Source organism: Hyperolius riggenbachi, chromosome 3 (assembly GCF_040937935.1).
Source record: "Hyperolius riggenbachi isolate aHypRig1 chromosome 3, aHypRig1.pri, whole genome shotgun sequence".
NCBI classification, from domain to species: domain Eukaryota; kingdom Metazoa; phylum Chordata; class Amphibia; order Anura; family Hyperoliidae; genus Hyperolius; species Hyperolius riggenbachi.
The window spans coordinates 56,944,243-56,961,606 of record NC_090648.1 but is presented as its reverse complement, the minus strand read 5'-3'; the positions used below and the strand labels follow the sequence as shown (position 1 = coordinate 56,961,606).

The following is a 17,364-nucleotide window of genomic DNA, read 5'->3' as shown; positions in this document are numbered from 1 at the left end:
CTAGTATCGTGAGCCATGTGGCTCTCTATCTCGATACTATTACCTTGGCCCTAACAATCGATTGTTACCTATTTAAGGTTCAGTTAAAACAATTGATTGTAGTCCTATAAAGTGTGACTTGTCATGGTCTCCATCACACCTCTAAGAATAACTCAATCCGACCGTATACTATAAGATGAGTTCTATGTTCAACTGATGTCATGATATGTGTTTTCATTGTTTGTTCAACTTCCAAATGTTGAAAAGTTTGTCAATGCAATATGACTAAAAAAAATTTTCAATAAAAATGTATTGTGATGAAAAAAAAAAAAAAAAATGTTTTCGAATCCACTATTTTGGTGTAAATGTGTTTTCTCCCAGTGTCAGTGCCATAGCTGTGAATGTAAACATGCAATGTAATCTTCCTAACACCACTTGACCCACATGATGTGTATTATGTTACTATAGCGTGCAGCTTTCCAGATGAAATGACACCCTCTGTGCCTGGCACTGTGGTACAGAAGATGCTACTGTAAAATCAGTTGGACACAAGTGTCCATCATACCTTTGCTAGGAATTATATATTATATTAGAAAGATATATATATATATGCGTGTGTGTGTGTGTGTGTGTGTGTGTGTGTGTGTATATATATATATATATATATATATATATATATATATATATATATAAATTGTAGCAGGTAGGTAATATTACCTGGTCAGCAGCTTTAAATAGAGGCGCTGCTGACACAGGTTTGTTAAGTAAGGGCATTTTGCCCTTAGTTGTAATGTGTAATGTGTGGGTAGGCAGAGCTGATGGCTGAGGGAAGGTTGCTAAGCAACCAGACACACAAGCAGGGAAGCCGTTAGGGAAGATATAACAGCTCTCTGAGGGGTTGAGTTGGCAGTTGGAGCGGACAGGAGAAGGGGAAAGATGCAGCAGGCACAGCTGAGGAGAAGCAGGCCAGACACTGCATCTTTCCCCTTCTCCTGTCTGCAGCCGAGGGTCAGACTGCAGGATATATCCAACAGACCCCAGATAGAAGTAAATCACCCTTGATGAAAAGTATGAAGACACAGACCGATAGGAATTTCAGAAAAAATTGGAGTAATGGCTCCTTTAAGAAAAAGAACATAATTGTATTTAAGAAAATGATAGGTGTAGTGAAGTGGTTCAACGATAAAAAAGGCTATGGTTTTATATCTCCTGGACACAAGGAAAGAGATGTGTTTGTACACTGGACGGCCATAGGGAAGAATAACTCCAGGAACCAGTTTCGCAGTTTGAGGAATGGGGAGACGGTCGAATTTGATCTTGTAAAAGGAAATAAAGGTATGGAGGCTGCCAATGTAACTGGTTTGAATGGTACTCCAGTTCAAGGCAGCAAGTATGTGAAGCATTTGAGACCCCGCAGGAATTGTGCGATAGATCTTGATTACTATCAGAAGAGGTCTCTGTTGTATCAGAAACTGGGAGAAGCAAGGTATCCTTAACCATCCGCATTGCACAAAGAGTTTAAACGGAGGTGTGATCCAGTTTCATCTGATACTCAATCCGGTAAGGTGAGGGAACCTAGAGATACCGGAGACAAAAAAGATAAGCAAATTCAGGATAAGCCAATTATCTATGTACCAAAGGAAACTGTAAAAGACTTAAGTACACAGAAAATTGAAATATGTGAACCGAGAAAAGAAACAGACACTTCTTCAAGAAAGGACTGGGAAGATTACTGGAATCCAGTGCCTAAACCTCAACGACACAGACGTAGTCGAAAAAGATATGGTTTATCCGAAACCCCTCGGATACAATAAATCAAGGAGGAAGATCTTGATTACCTGGCCAGGACCTCTCCAGATGACCAAATAAGAAGAGTAGAAACAGGGCCTGAATTGGAGTCTACCATTGTTTCTCAAATTGAGATCCACGATGAAGTAAAGTGGCCTGAGTTTGATAGTAGACGTAAAGAAGAACAAGTGTTAATACCACAGGAAACTGTGGTTCAAATTCAAAATGGGAAAAATAGTTCTGAATTGAGTAAAACAGCTCTGACATTTAATAAAGAAGCATCTGAAAGTTTAGATTCACAGCCTCAACGATACAGGAGGAAAAAGAAAGGACAGTGTTGGATGGAAACGCTTCAGGTGATGAATGAGCAGTTACAGGAAGCTTATCTGAGGATGCAATTGTCTGATGCTTCAGCAGACAAACCATCCTTCAAGATGGATATGGTTGTCTTATAGCGATGATATATCGATTTACCAAGTTTGCGGAATTGGTATGCCTCAGGTGGACGAAATTGCGGAAGTATGGTGGATTCCCCCAAAGAGTGCTGAATGTTCCATCCCAGAGGGTGGGCCTGATGACTGTAGCTTCGTCTCCTGGCCCAATGCCGATTATGATTCTCCAGGGAGAATCACAAATTTTGAACAAGAGGAGGTGGACGCTGCTTTGACTGGGGAGAATTCCATAGACCTCAATGAGGTGGGGGTGGAAAATTTAGACTGTATTAGAAAATCTACTCGAACTAACCAAGGAAAATTACCTGATAGGTATATGCAAGAAGAATTCCTTTGGTATTGATGTATGATTTTAGTGTATAATTGTAGAGGACTACAATATTTAAAGAAGGGGGGAATTGTAGCAGGTAGGTAATATTACCTGGTCAGCAGCTTTAAATAGAGGCGCTGCTGACACAGGTTTGTTAAGTAAGGGCATTTTGCCCTTAGTTGTAATGTGTAATGTGTGGGTAGGCAGAGCTGATGGCTGAGGGAAGGTTGCTAAGCAACCAGACACACAAGCAGGGGAGCCGTTAGGGAAGATATAACAGCTCTCTGAGGGGTTGAGTTGGCAGTTGGAGCGGACAGGAGAAGGGGAAAGATGCAGCAGGCACAGCTGAGGAGAAGCAGGCCAGACACTGCATCAGACGACATTTTGGGAAGAAAATAATGCGCTTAGATGATTCTTCCATCCTCCACAGACAGCCATCAGTCCTGTAAAGCTTACATGGAGTGGGAAAGCCAGGAGAGAGATTTCAGACAGAGGAAAGAGAGCCAGACAAATGATAGCCAGTGATTCTTGACACTGAAGTGCTGGAAAAGAAATCGTTCAAGATGACACGTATGAAATGTGATCAATGTGTTGATAAATCAGCATGTCAGAAGAAAGATTTTTGAACATTTTTAATTACAGTAAATTTGGCTCTGGTAATATCCCCCACTTCTGAAGCGTAGTGTTAGGAGGCTGAGAATTGAGAATTATCCTCCCTACTGTGATGAATATAATCTCACTTGTATTTTATTTTGATTTTTATAAGTGGCCTGAATGGTTGCTGTAATGGGAAAACAGTTGTGTTATGGAAGACAGAAACTGCATATTACCCATATACTAGGCCCGAGACTAAGAGATAGTGAGATTGAGAGGAAAGTGAATCTGCTTAAGGAAATGAGCTACAGTCCTGTCCGCTAGAGGCCTATCTTAACCTCTTATAGCTTACTGACTTTACCAAAGTAATAAATGCAAGAAGCCATTTTGTTTTGGTTATTTTATGTGTGGTGCACAAGATAGTGCGAAGTTATATTGGAAGAAATACTTACCTATGGGAAGAGTGGTCCGACTGGATTCCTGTGAAAGAAAGGAGAAATGATTAATATGTCCATTTACCAGTAGTGTTGAACGATTTAGAAGAAGTACCTGTTAATAGACTGTTTTTCTGGCAATAGACTGGTCCTGCAAAAGAACAGAAGAGATTACATACAGGAGCAGCAGAAGCTGAGATTTATAAAGAAACTGTTGTGTTTTTATTTTTCTGCTGTTTTTTGGGCAAGCGACGGAGTTATTTTCTTCTTCTTTATTTAATTCTAATAACCTTATTAATTTACTAAGAATTTAGTAATTCACTAACCAATTTTATTTCTTTTATTATTTATTATTAACTTATTAACCAACCAATTTATTAACTCCTAACCATCTAACTTATACATTTATTATTCTGGCTTTTCCTAAGCAACGGCTGAACTATTGAACAAGAAAAATAGCCAGAATAATTGATCAGACTGAGAACAAAAAAAAGCAAGAGTACTCTATTTACTATTGAGTTATGAAAGATTTTGCTGATCAGCAAACTTAGAGGTTAAAGTACTATATAATGGTCTTGTCAGTGAAGCATTAAACTGAAATTACTTTAGTGCTCAGGGTTTAGGAAATGCAAATAAGGTCCATTTTTCATTAAAGTGGGTGGGAACGCTGAGAAAATACTTACTGGGTGGGAAGGTTATGTGTTATTGTTAACCAGTTGTTTTCCTCCTAGCTTCCGGAAGTGTTCTATAGAAAGAAGACCAGAAGATAATAAGAAGACTGTGATATTAGATTGTGTTGTTTGTAATTCTCATTGGTTACATGGAGTAGAAAGTGTATTTTTTATCTTGTATTTTGAAATAAGCCTTTGAATTTTACAACCTGCATTGGTGTTTGTGGAGTTCTCCTTCAGTTGGCGGTTTGAAACAGTTTACATAATATATATATATATATATATATATATATATATATATATATATATATATATATATATATATATACATATATTGTCTCATCACTAACTGTCCCCCAGAGGGGCTCACAAGCTAATCCCTAGACTATGATACATGCACTACATGATACATACATATTGTGTAGTGCATGTATCATAGTCTAGGGCCAATTTATGGGGAAGCCTATGTTTTTGGGATGTGGGAGGAAACCAGAGTGCCTGTAGGAAACCCATGCAGACACGAGGAGAACATACAAACTCCTTGCAGATGTACTATGATGCACTATGATACATGCACTACACAATATATATACACTACACAATATAATAATATATGATACATACATAGACATATGACTATGGTAGATTGGGAGCCCCTCTTAGAAACAGTTAGTGACAAGACAATATACTCTGTACATCACTGTGTAATATGTTGGCGCTATATAAAAACTTAAATAAATAATAAATAGATAGGTAGCCAAAGCTGTCCTTCCACCCATCCCCATCCCCATACATTGGTGTCAGTGGCTCAGTGGGGATTTCCAGGCTCCTGCAACCTCCCTATCCCCAACACTCACAGACCTGCAGATCAGCCGTGACCCAAAGTGATGCAGCACACAGTAACCTTATGACACACATAAAATGCAGTAAATGAGCAATTACCTCACTTCCGCTGCGCCGCTCTTCCCTCTGTTCACATTACCGCTGATCTGAAGTCTGTGTATTAATGATGGGGAGACAGCAGCAGCCCTATAAGTAGCAGGCAGAGCAATAATGGCAGCACGGGAGGCCCCTGCTGTGCCATACATGGCGTTTTGCCACCCAAACTTTTTGGCGCAGGGTGAGCCGAATGACAGCTCATCCTGCTGCCTCACAAATTCTGGGTGGCATTAATTACTATTTCCGCCCTGAGTCGTAGCAACTCAGAGGGAGAAGTAATTTGGGGTCCAGCAATCATCGGATCACCAAATTACCCTTGTGTGGACATAGACATAACAACGTTATGTCTATGGCAGCCCCCAGGTCAGGCGCAGTGCTGGGCAGTGAGAGTGCCAAAATGATCTTCTTCACCTGCTGTGGGTGAGCACCTGCTTGATTCTCCTGGGCCAAGCAGCACCCTTGTACCACCACACCCAGATATACCAGTAAAAAAACAGAAAACTGGGGCTGTCACAATTTTTCAATCAAAAGAATGCACAGGAAGACTGGCACAAGGGTTTGGGCCGCTCTCCCTTCCTCACATGCTCAGTCTTCTGTTCTAAAACATTTTTGTATGTTCTGTTGATTGATTTTGGTGAGCCCTGTTTTTGTGTATTTTTAATAGACAATGCTTTGGCAATCAATCTAAATGCCCATTTCATAGAATAACAATGCAAACTATTTCCAGCTCAGTAAAATACTAAAGAAATTACAGATTTTATTGAATGAAACTTAAAACACATAAACACATCAATCAATGAGCAGATAAAATCACATACATGCAAACTATTTTAACTACGCCCACCACCATTAGTTAAGTAGGGACGACCAAAAAATTAACTGTAAAATGACATCATTTTCTTAATCACTTCAAGTTCCGGGGTTTTTACCCCTTAAGGTTCCTGACAATGTTGGCATATTAGCGGTGTCGCTTTTGATACAGCAATAACTTGTTATTACCTATGCCATCAAAGTGATACATATATTGTTTTTTAGGACATTCCAGGCTTTCTTAGGGTAATATTTTTTTAAAGTATTTAATTTCACAGGAAATTAATTGAGAAAAATTAAACGTAAACAAAAAATTACAATTTTTTTTCATGTTTCCACCTTCCTAACTTTTGCATGACAAGTGCCAGAGCTTTAAAACACCTCAAAGTACTTTATTTGGCTTGTCCAGGTTGAATTGATACCATACGTGCCATATTTCATTGCTAGTCGGGCATGTAGCGCACCATTATCGCCAGCCTGTGCGTCCGTAGCGGTTTTATGCGATTGCTAGGGCACACAATATGGGTACCCCAGTGCTGTATAGATGCATTGCTAGGCAACAACATTTCAGTGCATCTATACAGGATTGGTTCCCCCGAGCTGTCGCCATAGTGATCTCATCCAATCGCTATAAACAGCAGACATGTCAGGTGTCTACAAATCTTAAGGCCAAGTATAGGGTTAATTAGTTCATAAAAAAACACTTTATTTTATTATTTTACACTGTCACTTTAAATTGGAATTTTTTTTGTAACTTTATGTGAATGATTGCTGCTAGCAGCAATCATTCACAATGGGATTAGTGCACGAGCACATGCACGAGTGACGGGCGCACGCATGCATGCGCACGTTCGCAACGGCAGCAGATTTTAGTGCTGCATGTAAGTCTCATGTCCAGAAACCTACAATGGCTCAAATTTGGAATGAAATTTGCATCCAGGAACGACAACTGGTTAAACTGATTGTCCACACACTTCACACAAATATAGAAATATATGAATAATAACGTTCAATTCATGTAAGATTGAAAGATACATTTATAGATCTTTTACATAAAGGACATTTACCGTACTTAAAAGGACCACTATCGCCAAAAGTTAGATTTAAAGTAAATACATACTTTACTTATACTTATAAGCAGTACAATAGCTGTCGCTAGCAGTAGGTAATTCAAATCTGACAGATCTGACAGGTTTTTGTAACGATTGGTGTTAGCAACAGCTTCTCTGATTACCGGTGATCTGCAGTATCACCACTAATACAGATGCTATATCTGATTATTCGGTGATCTGCAGAATCACCAATAATGCTGATATAGCGTCACCAAGATACTGGAAACGTGTAAGGTGTTTGGTGCAACTGTAACAATGAACACACAGGAAATAGGTCAGGAACTCCTGAGGAGCAGAAGTCCCTGTTTGCATCAATGAGAGACACAATAGAGGATACAGACACTACTGCAGCCGAGGATCTGTTTGCTGCTAGATCTCGGTCTGCAAGATAGTGGAATCCCCTGATGGAGTGAGGTGATAAGATACTACTGCAGCCAAGGATCACCTAGACAATAGGATATCCCGGCTAAGGCTATTAAACACCTAGGTGGAGTTGGTGATTCAGACCTTACTGCAGCAGTGTATTTCCGAGGAGCGGAAATACCTAGAACCCCTCAGCCTAGGCTAAACCTAGTGCTGAGAGTAGAGTAGTCAGACAGGCAGATTCGGCAACACACGGACAGAGGCAGTACAGAAACGAGAGACAGGATCAGTGTAGTGTAACTAGCAATGTTCGGCAACTAGATCAGATAGACAAGGTACAGAATCAGAAGACTAGAGGATAGTCAGGCAAGCAAGAGGTCATAACAAATAACACAGTTCAATTAGTACTTTAAGCTATCAAAGTATCTGACTAAGTGTGGATTTCCAGCTCCTGCCGGTTCTAGCACACTGTAGGATCTGACTCAGGTCTGAGAGCTAGCACATATAGTATTCGCAACAGCAGACAAGGATCAACTGACAGGCCAGATCTATATATACTTGGAGCGCTCCTCAGCTCCACCCCTATCGCTCAGCCAATCAGAAGAGTGACTGAAGTCAGCTGAACGGCAGGTCAGCTGAATGCCCTTCTACTTGCATAAAGGTCCTGTCATTTTGCGCGCAGCCTCTGCCTCTGAGTGATAGAGAGGCTCTGCCCAATGTCCGCATCCAAATGAGAGTTAGCAGCTGCCGGCTGGGTCGCGGGAACCGCCGCCATGACGCCGGCTGCGGCGACGGTATCCCTGCTGCCCTGTGACAGTATGTTGGAACGTGACTGTGCGGTGGAAACCGCCGGCTGAGACGCAGAGACCGCCGCCATGTTACTCACCGCGGTGGCGGTACTTCTGCTAACCCTTACAGTTTTGGACTATTTCATCTCCTCATGTGGGATTCTAAGTATTTCCTTTATTCTTTACAAAAGCATTCACTGGAAAGAAGATAAACAAGAATGTTGGCCAGCCTCCCTACATGTTTGTGCACTTCACTGGTAGCTGCACTGAGCACCTGCCATTCAGTTAGTACTTTTGAAAATAAAGAAAACCATAAAAATCCCCTATAAGGGAATGGATTAGTCCCACACCCGTCAGATCTGTTAAATTTGTATGTTTTTCTTTATTTTCAAAAGTACTAACTGAATGGCAGGTGCTCAGTCCAGCTACCAGTGTAGTACACAAACATGTAGGGAGGATGGCCAACATCCTTGTGTATCTCCTTTCCAGAGATATGCTTGCAAATGTATGCAATCTTGTACGTGCATCTCATTTGCAAACTGAATTAAAGGTATTGCACCATAGCGGTGCTTTCTTCTCTCTCCTTTTTTTTAATATTGGTTTTAGTATAGTAGCTGATCAAAGTTCACTTTATCTGCAGTATTTATAATAAATCACTAAAAAACTTACTTTCTGTGTATCCACGTTCTGTGAAGTTACATGAGCTTCAGAAATGGATATGTTAATGAAACTTTTATAATTAAAAATCCTGATCCTGTGATATTATAACAAATATGTTCATTGAAATTAGTTTACAGGCTGACATCCACTCGCTCATGTATCTTCTGATGACTTCTCAGAGATGACTGGTGTGAGAAGATCTTGTCACATTCTGAGCAACTAAATGGCTTTTCTCCTGTGTGAGTTATCTGATGCTGAGTAAGATTTCCCTTCTGTGTGAAGCATTTGTCACATTCGGTGCATTTATACGGCTTCTCTCCTGTGTGAATCCGGAGATGAATGTTCAACTTGATTTGAGTTATGAAGGACTTTTCACATTCAGAGCAAGAAAACGGCTTCTCTCCAGTGTGAATCCTCTGGTGATCTATGAGGTTTGATTCTCTGATAAAACATTTCTGGCATTCAGAGCAGGAAAATGGCTTCTCTCCTGTATGGATCTTCTGGTGTCGTATAAGGTCTGTCATTTGAGTGAAAGATCTGTCACATTCTGAGCACAAAAAATTATTATCTCCAGTATGAATCCTCTGGTGTACTGTGAGGTGTGATTTCCGGGTATAGCATTTCTGACATTCGGAGCAGGAAAAAGGTTTCTCTCCAGTATGAATCCTCTGATGATCTTTCAGGCTTGATTTCACAGTAAAACATTTCTCACATTCAGGACAAGAAAATGACTTCTCCCCAGTGTGACTTCTCTGGTGTCTAATAAGATGTGATGGACAAGTGAAGCTTTTCCCACACTCTGAGCAGTGATGCGGCTTGTTTCCTCTGTGGCTCATCATGGGCTGCTGGAGATCAAGTTTGTTGTCAGATATTTCAGAGTAGAGCAGGAATTCAGCTTTTTATCACACCTGCAATGCAACAATTATATGTTAATTTTACTATATTACGAGATGTTCTGACAGTATATATATATATATATATATATATATATATATATATATATATATATATATATATATATATATATATATATATATATATATATATATATATATATATATGTAGTGTGTGTGTGTTTGTGTGTGTGTGTATGCTATAAAACTAGTCTTCATATAAAGATCAAAAGATTGGTTTCTTAACAGAAAGCAAATATTTTGTTTGCCATAACATTTTAGTAAGAGGGCTTTTAGGCCCATTGTAGCCCCTTACACTCTCCTAGGAAATCTGGTCCACCATGAGCTTGCTAGGTACTCTGTACGTCCTATAATAATCATGTCAGGCATTTGAAATTAGCATGGGGCAGCTTATAATGCGGCTTGTTTCTCATTAGATCATCATTTTCAAGAGTTACACAGAAAAATCGTCATCTCAGAAAAATGCAATTTGAAGAATTTGCTCCAAATAAATGCTGACATTGCACATGCTGATATTGTTTTCAGAAATATTTAAATGTTAGTGTTCCTAAGAAATCACAATGTACTCATCACTCAATATCCCCATCACTTAATATCCTCTTCACTCAATGTACTCATCACTCAATATCCTCATCACTCAATATCCTCATCACTCAATATCCTCATCACTCAATATCCCCATCACTTAATATCCCCATCACTTAATATCATCATCACTCAATATCCTCATCACTCAATATCCTCATCACTCAATATCCTCATCACTCAATATCCTCTTCACTCAATGTACTCATCACTCAATATCCTCATCACTCAATATCCTCATCGCTCAATATCCTCATCACTCAATATCTTCATTGCTCAATATCCTCATCACTTAATGTCCTCCTCACTCAATATCCTCATCGCTCAATGTCCTCATCACTCAATATCCTCATCACTCAATATCCTCATCATTCAATATCCTCATCACTCAATATCCTCATCACTCAATGTACTCATCACTCAATATCCTTATCACTCAATGTACTCATCACTCAAGTTAAAAAGAAAAGTCTTCACAGCCAGAACACAAGAACAGATACAATAGTATCATATAATAGGATTACTTTCGCACACCAAAATTACAAAAATATTATGGTGTTTGCATTGAGGCCCTGTTCACAGTGCTCAGTTTTGTTGCATAATAATTCTACATGCCAATTCACTGCCTATACAATTCTATGGGGCTGTTCACAGTACTGCATTGTAACTGATTGCTTTATTCTAACTCACTGCATGCAGGCTTTGTGTTATATTCTATGTCCAGCCTCCATTGCAGTTCACACTCATTATAAAACATTGTACAGGGTGTGTTATTCAACTGACCACCTGGAAACTAGCCTAAAGGAACAATTTAACCTAAAATCAACAACACAACAAATATAAAAGACACATTGATAATGCCTTTTCATAGAAAAAACAATTTTAACATTGTAAAGATAAGGAAACAAAATGCAAAGATTATGACTAACACTTTCACTATTGTCATGGTATATTTGGAAAGTTCCAACATATTTCACATCAGTGGCTGCATCTCAAATCTATACACAGAAAAAAACAAACATTGATAAATGTGGCTTGGATACACTAGTAGAAAAATAAATAATAATAAATACTTATATATACATGCATATCAGCGCTTCAATTGTACAAAAAGTGGTGTAAATGACTTTTTCTTATGAAGCTGTCACTTACCGTAGGTATTATTATCTCACAGCCATGAACCTTTTGCCAACAGGTTATAGACTTGTCCAAGTCCTCATGGGGTATTCTCAAGATTTCCTTTTTTTCCAAAAGCATTCCCTGAAAAGAAGTGCCCCAAAGCAGTTAATGTGGATGCACAGACAATTTGTTAAATTTGGTGCTGCTATAAACCTCAATGTAAATTTGTGACTATGGTGTGCCAAACAATCAAATTAAGCAACTGAACTCTGCTTATTGACATAGGAGTGCAAAATCAGTGTTGGGGTGTTATATCGCCAAACTCTAGATTTAACGCAGTGCAGGTATAGACAAATACTGTTATTCAATAAAAATATAGCTGAGTACTGTTATTGGCTGCCATGTGGGATGCTGGTTGAAGAGCTTGGCCAAGAGATTTGTGTTCGGCTTAATTATAGCAGAGTTAATGACTGTTAAGGGATGGGGTTGAATGTTAGGTTTAGGCTTAGTTATAGGAAGGTTTGAGAGAGGTTAATAAAAGGTTAGATATGATAGTGTTAGGCAGTATGGGTAAATTCAACATTAGGACGCGTTAGAGATGATTAAGTGATGGCAATAATGGCACACAAATTACTGATGCTTAAATAATATTACAGTATCTTGAATGATATTCAAAAATAACAGCAATAAATGTACTCAATGAAACACACACTTCTTTTAAATATATGCAGAATGCACTCTCCAGCTGCCAGAGTAGTTTGCCATGAGTAGGAAGGCTGGCTGTGGCTGGCATCTTTGTATAGGCCCTTGCCAGGGAGCGCTCTTAAAGGATATTATATCAAATGGGTTAAACAGGGTAACCTTGTGCTTACATAACATATGTCACAAATCAAAGATGGGTAATCAACAACAGAACATAAACAAAACAAGGTATTGTTCCATGACCATTTCTTCATCTGTAGCAACTTCTATTTTGCAGTTGTGATTTGAATTACACTCGTTATGCACAATTTTATTTACAATTAATCTTAAAGGACAACTGTAGTGAGAGGGATATGGAGGCTGCCATATTTTTTCCCCTTTTAAGCAATACTAGTTGTCTAGCTGTCCTGCTGATTCTCTGCCTCTAATACTTTTAGCCATAGCCCCTGAACAAGCATGCAGTAGATCAGGTGTTTCTGACATTATTGTCACATCTGACAAGATTAACTGCATTAAATTGACTGCATGCTTGTTTCTGGGTCAAATAGATCAGTAAGTCTGCCAGGCAACTAGTATTGTTTAATGGGAAATATGGCAGCCTCCATATACCTCTCACTACAGTTGTCCTTTAAAAAAATAATAAACAAAGTTGACACAAAGAGAAACTTTCAGCAAGAAGTTACATCTCTTAATCACAAGCAAAAAAATAAAATAAATAAAAATATATATATATATATATATATATATATATATATCATGTTTTGTTTCCTGTACTGCCCAGGCCTAAGACTGGCAGCATCAGTAGTTTCCCTCACTCACTTTTGTACAGTGTAAAATCAGACATGTGTCATCCAGTTATAATGGTCACACATTAAAAAGCCTTTTCTGTATAATATTAAATGTATTAACATAATTGATTATTTATCTTAACAGTACAATCTAAAGAAGTCAAAATAACACAATACAATGAAAACTATAATGTATTTAGATTAATATTACAGGTGAGGTAATCAGTATGTTTATAGTTACCTGGTAGAAAGTAGTATTGGTCCCCTTACTCCTGTGATCTCTCTGTGAACCTTCTGCCTGCCTGAGGTCTGACCCATTTTATATTCACTTCTCCTCCATTTACCAACATGAAGTGGTTTGGGATTGGCTAAAAAGGGCTTGTTGTTAACAACAAAAGATTTATTTACAGAGGTATGAAAGGACAGTTTCCAGACTTCTTTATTTAAACCTGCCTCCATCCAGCCAGGTGCTAATTTCATTAACATTTCACAGTATAAACAAAAGGCAAATTGAAGAAATTATCTAAGATGAAGATCTATCACTAACATAACAATAGATGAATACAATGTATAGGTCAATAGAGGATGGACAGTTTCAGTGTTCTGCCCATACAGAAAAAAGTTCAGAACTAAACTCAAAAATTTGGGAAGTACTCTCCTCTAAACCTCTCTTAGAATCATAGTCATATATGTGTATCTTTAAATGGAACTTTTATTTTATTTTTATTTTATTTTTTTATTTGATATTTGATATTTAAATATATTTGATATTTGAATGTGTGAATGACTAGTATAGAATAGCACAAGATTCTAATTTCTAATTTAACTTAATTTGTTAACTCTGTGTATGTTCTATCAGATGACCTCCCCTAATTAGCACTGTTTCATATTCCCTGCTAGCTGTGCTGTATATTGATGTTATTTATATATTTGAGTCAGTTTTCATGCTATACAACTAAAATAAATTTCACTATGGTGTAGAAAACTGGTAAGTTTAATTTAAATTAAATTATACTTTGCATTTAATTTAACATTCTAAAATATGAGTAATTGTTTATCTTTTCTGGTTCAATTTAGTATTTTCATTATTGTAAAATTCAAATTTGTGTGCAAACTTGTCTTAGCAAAAAACTGCTAAAGTTCACCACAAAAATAATGAACATTACATTTTCTTCTTTAGGCTTCCTTTTGCACCTTGAAAAGGCAGATAGTTTTACTATTGTTTAATCGTGCACATCTATATTCTGCAGTATTTTTTTACTGCTTTGTAATAAATACTGTAGTGCTAAAGCATCTGATATCACAGGTCCTCTTGTTGAATACAGTTTGCACAAAAGACCTTCTCTGGAAATGACAAGGGCAATTTATCTTTTGTTGAGGATAAACTCAATATTTTCAGATTGTCTCTGTGTATTACATGAATTAATGTGAAACATTTTACGTGTGTTGAAAAAGGCTTTCTTCGGGTTATCTCCATATATTGAAGGCAAACAGTGTTTCAGCTTAATCCCTTTGTATGGGTTGAAAAAAAAACATAAGGAATTCACAGTGCTTCTAACAGAAACTGGCAGGTAGGAGTTTCAATTTTTTCCACGAGTGAAACGACTAGTCTGGGTGTTGAAAATTAGTTCCAAACACTCTTCCCCTGTGCAGCTAATTGCTTTTGTGGCAAGAAGGGAATTTCTGGAGGGTCTCATCATAACAGCTCCTTAAATAGAGTACATAGCATATTGCAGCTGAGGCTCCACTAAAGAATATTTTCAGCTTACGGTCGGTTTTAGAAATTTTAGAAAAAAAAAGAACGTTTGTTAAAATGAAATGCATGCCAAGTGACAGGCAGCCTACTGGGTAAATCAAAGTGCAGGAAACTTGTCCTTTGAAGCCATTAGACCTGTCGGGGCTCAGGGCGGGTTCAGTGGAGCGCTCGTTAAGTCTAACAAAGTGCTCGTTAAACTATATCAGCATAGCGTAATTGAGCAGGGCATGCTATGGCTGCATAGCCTGTGCTGGAGATTATTACCACACGCTGCTGTAGCAGTGTAGCTTAGTGAATCAACCCCAGTGACTAGTATAGTGATTGGCTTCTGAGTTCCTCAAAGGGGCAGTTAGTCCCATGAATAAATACTGTCTAAAGAACTGCAAAGTAGAGTAGTTTAGAAATGTGCAGCACTTCCCCAATGTGCTGACGCAGTGTGACCAAGTGCCTAAAAGGACACAAAATGGCCGTTGATCTCCCACAATCAGTGCCCGCCCCCTCATCACCTCTGCTCACCAGGCTGCCATAGCCGCCAGCACCTACGGCAAATCTATGGGTGATTCAGCACTGCATAAATATAATTTAAACATTATTCTTATAAAATAATTGGGAAACCAAATTCAGAATTTAAGATAGTTGATAGGAAATTAATATTTATACTACATGAACAAACAGTATATGACTCATCTCAGGTAGTACTGACCCAACACTGGCTTTTAAAAGTCCTCTACACACGCCTGACTAAGGGCTGGTTCACACGGATGCTTTTGTGGCATTTCAGACTTTTTTCGGTATACTCTGCCATCCAATAAAAGTAAATGGGAGCGTTTAGGGCTGGCTTTTGCAGCCTTTCATGCAAGCCTGGCAGTTGATCCCGGCATCGCGACTGGTCTCGAAAGAAACATGCAGCTTTCGGAGACGGTAAACGCTGGGAAATCAGTGTAGGGACTTGAACCGCTAGCCTTGAAAGCTTTCCAAAAGCCTTCAAAAGCTGGTGGTTAAATGCCAGCGTTTGAACCCCATGCTGAGCAAAAACTCGGCAGACATCCACGTGAACCAGCCCTTAAGTCGGCTGAGGTGGTCGATAACGACTACGAAAATTGTTTGTGCCACTCCCCCGCCCACCACGTGATGTCATGTATTGCACTGCTTGTTTTCCCTTTATTGCCCACCCACCCTCATAGCACATCTGACACACGTTTGTGCAGCCCTGCTCAGCAATGTTCCCCAAGGGGATCAGGTGCTCATCTCCAACAGGCAATATGCAGTGGAAGTGTGTACAAGCCCTAATGCCTGGAATACATGATGAGTTATTCAGCAGATTTACTGGTCAATTGATTTTCCAATCGATTCCCATCTACTTCTATGAGAAAATCGATCTAAAAAAGATCTAACTCAGATCAGACCTGTTGGAAAAGATCTATCGAGCCATCTATCTGCCAAAAAAACTCATGGGCCCTTATGCAATTAACTTTTTCTCCTGAGTTATCTCCTAGGAGATAATTTTTCATCTTCGATTTAGAGCACATTTTTAGCACTTTGCAATGGAAAAAGTACCAAAATGTAGGTGAAAAAGTTTTATCAAAATTATTTGGAGTTTTTTTTGCTTGCAGGTGGTGTAAAATTAATTTTATTGACAAGTTTGAAAATATCACTGAGGAGAAAACTTAGGAGAAAAAATGAATTGCATTTGGGGCATGGTGTATTCCCAGCATAAGAATTCCCTTCAAGTGAGAGCTTTACACCATCACACACAAAGGCCTTGTTTATTTACATTCACTAAGGATCCATTGAGACACTACAGTTCCCCAGCATGAGGTGAATGTCTATTTTACATATACGCTCCACCTGAGCTTGTTTGGAGAAACAACATCTGCATACAAACTGAATAAAGAAACTTTTAAGAGCTACAAATTCCTCCTCCTTTCTCTACTGGAGAGCTGTGTCTAATGCCAGCAATAAGAAAAGAACACTCTGCATTTAATTTATGCACTGCTCATGCAAGGTAACAAGTAGATTTACATTTCTGGAACAGCTAAGCCTTAGGGTGCATATAGCCACACTATAACTGTCACCTGGAGAGACGTAAACGTATTCCATAGGTAGTGATGGACAAACATCATAAAAAAACACTTGTAGATCGTACATTTTATTGCAACAATTTGTGAATCGACTGTCCGCAGCGAGCCCCAATGATGGCAGGACGAACCTCTTAGACCTTCAGGGCATCTCTGCTACCAGGATTTCTTTTAAAAAGCAGTACAAAGTGTCCAAAAACCCAGACAGATGCATGGCAGAGGGAAATCAAGGGCAAAATAGTCGACTATAAATACATATTTTATGTAAATGCTTTTTAATTTGGTTTTTAAAGAAATGTCAATGGCTGCTGAATTAAGCAGTTAATAGCAAAGTCCCCATACATGCTAGGATCACCAAATATGCAGGGTTTGTCAAAACAACATTGACTATTTTCAGAAGTGATCCAAATAATGGATACAAACTGAGAATATGAGAAAAAAAATTCTCAAAAGGGACATGCATTTGTTTTTTGGGGGGAGGGGAACGATGGTTATGATATGTTTAAAAATGAGTCTTAATGC

At 38.6% G+C, this 17,364-nt stretch overlaps 1 pseudogene; it reads right to left on the bottom strand.

The window, feature by feature from the left end:
• The window catches only part of LOC137562112 (zinc finger protein 850-like), a 226,278-nt pseudogene that overhangs the window by 148,886 nt on the left and 60,028 nt on the right, over positions 1-17,364 (bottom strand).